Source organism: Montipora foliosa, chromosome 2 (genome assembly GCF_036669935.1).
Source record: "Montipora foliosa isolate CH-2021 chromosome 2, ASM3666993v2, whole genome shotgun sequence".
NCBI classification, from domain to species: domain Eukaryota; kingdom Metazoa; phylum Cnidaria; class Anthozoa; order Scleractinia; family Acroporidae; genus Montipora; species Montipora foliosa.
Window position 1 is genome coordinate 35,930,443 of NC_090870.1, and position 5,000 is coordinate 35,935,442.

Genomic DNA, 5,000 nt, shown 5'->3' on the forward strand with positions numbered 1-5,000 from the left:
GATCACACTTGGCGACATCGCTACGTTTTTTTCACACATTGATCTAAAAAACCCGTGTCGGGGAATTTTGATTAATTGCCTGGTTTGTTTTTTATACGCTGTTAAACTTAAGTTTTTATAAAACACGCATTAGCTTTGCATAAATACTCATAACTTTCGAAGGAGGCAAAAAAAAAAATTCCCGGCACCGTTTTTTGGCCACATTATCGGGCAACATTCTTGCCAAAGGATGAAACTTGCTGTAAACGAACTGGAAACGTGCGATTAAAACATGTGAAAAGTAATTACTTGTTGATCGATAAAGTGAGGGCTCTTCACAATTAATCTTGCTCAAAGTATGAGACTTTATCACTAGCGGCAAGCGCTTGGGGCCATTCCTTATTAAATACTTTTCAGGTTTTCCGTTTCGGTTCCTTCTTCGCACTTGAAAGAGGACACGATCTTTTGCGTTTCCTTTTTTGAAGACATCTTCCACAACAAACTAATCGATTACGCGTGACAGCTATCAGGTGACTTTGAATGGAAGTTTAATTGATAATGACAACTTGTTGACAACTTAAAATTGGAGATAAATTATTCATAGAATCGTTTTTCCTTTTCAACTTTGTCTAGAAGAAACCTTGTTTCGCGGAACTTTTTGCAATTAAAAGAACTCAATGAGATGAACCTACGAATATCAAAAACTAGAATTTGGAAAAAAGTTCAATTACCTTAAACAGGCACAACATCATGACACGCTTGCATGTATGACAGAAAAAAAACCCTGTAACATTCGTCGACGCTAACTTTAATATTGGCACGGAAACTAAAGATGGGGTCTTTCGAATAACGATTAGGAACTATTTCAGTCCCCATATCAGACATAATAATGTGGTTTACCACCTACGGCATTCGTTTATTGTTTGCATGACGTAAGGCTATTAAAATTGTGGATTTGTTTTCAGTGGAAGTAGAATAACAAATGTGCTCTGACAAAATAATTCGCGTCTCGCATTTTTAGTGGTACAACCAAAGGGTTAACCTGAAAGACTGAGTTTCTCGTTTTTCGAAAGACCCTATCTTTGGTTGCGGTGCCAATGAGTAAATCATCAACGATTTCTGTCACACAACATGCAAGCATGTCATGGCGTTGTGTCTGTTTAAATAAAACCATGTACAAGGGCGAATTTAGCATTCGGCATTTTGCTGCAAAGTTTGTTAAAACTAGTAGAGCGATAAAAAATTATTTGTTTCCCGTTGAATTTTTGTTTCAGTTTGAAACTTCAACTTCCCCCCCCCCCCCCCCCGGGAAAACCCCGGGCATTTGACTATCTTCTGTGCCCGGGGAGTGGGGATTTTGACCTTTGCCTGCGTGGGATGGGGAAGATTGAACCGGAAGTATCCGGTTTCAAATGATATGTGTTTTTCGGGCGCCCGCCACCTTATGTTCAGGAAGGTTTTTCTTTTGTAAACTTGTGTGGGATGGGTACTTACTTCAAGCCTTGTTACTTAAATATATTTTCTTTAATGAACATTGTTAATAAGAAAATTTATCGAACTTTGCTCGAATCAATGGCCTTTATAAACTAGCTTCAAAGCGACAAACTGAAAGATGTTACAGACGTCGGATTTTATTCCGTAAAAAGACGAGGGAGGCTGGATACGAATGATTGTTCTGCAGTGTGTCTTACATACAGTTGTACCAGTGAAGGTATGTTCCAACCGAGCGAAGATTGCGAGGCTGGCGAGGCGGCAGCATTATAGAGCCGTTGCGAAAGTACTGTGTAGGCGGAAAAAATCTCGAGTGATCGAGGGTTCCAGTGACGAAGTGGAAAAAAGGTCGCTTGTCTCGCAACGGACCAATCGTAGCGCGCGTATTTTGATGTGCGATGTAATGAGACAAACTTGCATGACACGCGCTTTGTCTTCGGACGTGAGTGAAATCAATTTTTTTTCTCATTTTCCTGACCATTCTGTTGTGTGCACTTGCTTTGAGTGTTCTTTAATATTTATTGTAGAACCATCGTGTTCTATATGGAGCGAACGAGCTCAAAACTAAACCGGCTTACGTGTTCTTATCGGCCGCTCTTGTCTTATCTTATCGGATTTCGGCCCGCGAGTAGAGCAGTTCGTTTTTCGTTTTGTAACCATTGAGTTGTGAACAATTTAATTTAAATTTCAAAGGAAATATGTTGTCTGCAAAGTATACAATTCAACGATCAAATTGACGTATAATTCATGGCTGTATCTTTCAAAATAAAAATTCTACAAGTGATACAACTTTCATGTGCAGAGAGAGTGATTCCCCGTTACATGTTACACACTGAAAAGTCTGAAAACGCTTTGGCGATTTTTACATGGCACTGATTTTATTCAACTTAATTATTGTATATTCCTTTTAAAATTACGGCCGTTAAAAAATGACATCAGTGCTCTCCATATAACGGCAGGTTAGTTTTGCAGGTTGCAGGTTGCAGGTTGCAGGTTGAAATTTACTGTGACTGTTACATGAATAGCTAACCTTAGGCCTAATTAGGCCTAAAGAAACGTTTTTAGGCCTAAGGAGGCCTAAAGAAACGTTTTTAGGCCTAATTAGGCCTAAGGTTAGCTATTCATGTAACAGTCACAGTAAATTTCAACCTGCAACCTGCAACCTGCAAAACTAACCTGCCGTCCATATAATTGCATTTTGCAAAACACGTTGACATCTACATTGTTGTTGGAGATACAAAGTGTGCAATTTTTATAGACGAGTTCACGCTCTCGATTGCTTCATGGGTAATCAGGGCAACATGGCGGGAAATTCAAAGGTTTGTATCGAAATGTAAAGCAAAATATACTGTACACAGAGCTCTCAAGCCTCACGTATTGAGCGTGAGTCTCGCGCATTTCAATGTAATATCACGCTCTCACGCCGAAACGACCATTTCTCACACACTGGCACTTTTCTCAAAGGTAACTCTACCTTTTAATCTTTCAGAAGTGTTAATGAATTCCGAATTTATTCCTTCACTGGCACTGAACTTCGGCCAATGTTCAATCTGTTCGTGTGCTACCAATTTTCTTGTTTTTTCAGGACTTTCAACCGTTGATATATGAATTATAGGCCAATATGTTAGCTCAGGCTGATCATAATAACATGGGCTCTCTTAGCAAGCAGCATATGAAAGAAACAAAATGGCAGACTTGACGGTGCATTTCCAGCAATCTGAAAAGTGCAAATTTCAAAAAATTTCCGGGGGAGCATGCTCAGACCGCCCTAGAATTGTTTGGTGCCTTTGGCACATCTCCAGCAAGCATCTCACGTTTTGGAAACTTTAAGACTTGAGAGCTCTGTGTACATGACTCTACTTTATAGACTTTCGCCTTCATAAACCAAGCAAGTAAGTTCACGTTCACAACTGAAATGAACTAGACTTGGTATCCGTTCTGAAATTCCTAAATATTGCTTTTTTTGTCTCCATACATTCTCTGTAATTTTGCACCTTCGGAATTACAGGAAATGTATGGCAGAAACTCTTGATAATAAAATAATTTCTACACTAGCCATTCTCTCCAAATTTATTCTGCTGCACCTTTGAGTGCATATCTTCTGTTTTGGAAAATAAAAAACCCAAAATTGCATGTCATGAATATTTTTCATTGTTTTGAACTGCCATGAATTTCTCTCCATCTTGCCCAGATTACCCATGATGCATTCAAGAGCGTGAACTTGTCTATTATTGAATTATTGTTAACTAGATACGTTGAGTTGCTGAACTTTCGAATAAAAAAATTAACACTGCTGTTGGGTATTTTAGAGCTCTGATACAAATCTACAAACTATGTATTATATATACTTCTTGTTAGCACTTAGCGATAGCTAAATATACTAGTAAAAATTAACTCAGAAAGGAAAGCAGTAGTTGCCAAAAGAACGATCCCATTGTCGCTTGTAAATCAGGTGAGTAGTAACTGTAGGTTATATTTTATCGCCTTCCTGATTATAAGTGGTACAGAACAGTGTGCATGAGGCGGTTTTACTTAGATAATGATTACCGGTAGCTTAGTTTCAGAGCTTTTCGTATTTCAAATACATTTTTCTGTGATAGATATACATCACTAACATGAATTTTTCAGATAGAGGGCTTGTTCAAAAGCTAGCATGCTAGCTTTTGAACAAGTGCACTTGTCAAGGAAAAATTGACACTTTGCAGAACTTGCTTGTCTGTACGGGTCGACAAGGAAAAGTTGTCAAGAAAATTGAGAAATTGGGGGCGCACAGTGGTCTTGTTCTTGTGATGACTCACTGTAATGGCGCCCTGTGGTTTGTTTTTTTGTCATAGCTGTGTAATTGTTTTGCTGGGTACAGTGAAAACTTGTCAAAGAAAACTTGTTAATTTGTTCACAACAGCAAATAAGACTTGTTAAGGCAAAACTCGTCAAAGGAAATTTGTTGTTCATACACATGAGCATATGAACATTGTCAATGACACTTGTCAAGGGAAACTTGCTCATGTGTAATGGCTATGGCCTAATGGGCCACTTGGTTCATAAGCAGACTTTGCCTAATATTATTACACAGGTGATTATTGAAAATTATCTGCACTGATTGGTTGCAAATTAGGTGATTATTATGCGACAATAACCTATTAAGTGTTTTTTTTTCAAAATGGCTACAAGCCATTTTGTCAAGGTGACAGAAGGAGAAATTACCGGTAATTGTTTTAGAAAAAATTTTTGGAAGTAGACAGTCCTGCACAAGATAACAAGACCTAACAAGGACTTAAATTAATTTTTAATGCCCCAGACCTCCATACACGCTCGTGCGGGCTTAGCCTGTCATGTGAGTGCCGTCGGCACTCCAAGATATTCCCTATTTTCCTTCAAAAAGGGGTTGGAATGTCTGTTAATGTGCACATAGAGAGTGCGCTTTTAAGCTTAAGTAGGTAACTGTTGGTATTTAGAGATGAATAATATTTTCAATATTTTCAGACATAAGGGAGCAGGGTTGGGCCAGTGGTGAGAGAATTGGCCTCCCG

The 5,000-nt window shown here is 38.6% G+C and overlaps 1 protein-coding gene across 5 annotated transcripts in view; it reads left to right on the top strand.

Moving 5' to 3' along the window:
• LOC137992957 (long-chain-fatty-acid--CoA ligase ACSBG2-like) overlaps window positions 1–5,000 on the top strand; it is a 47,327-nt gene that overhangs the window by 21,775 nt on the left and 20,552 nt on the right. The window lies entirely within an intron of this gene.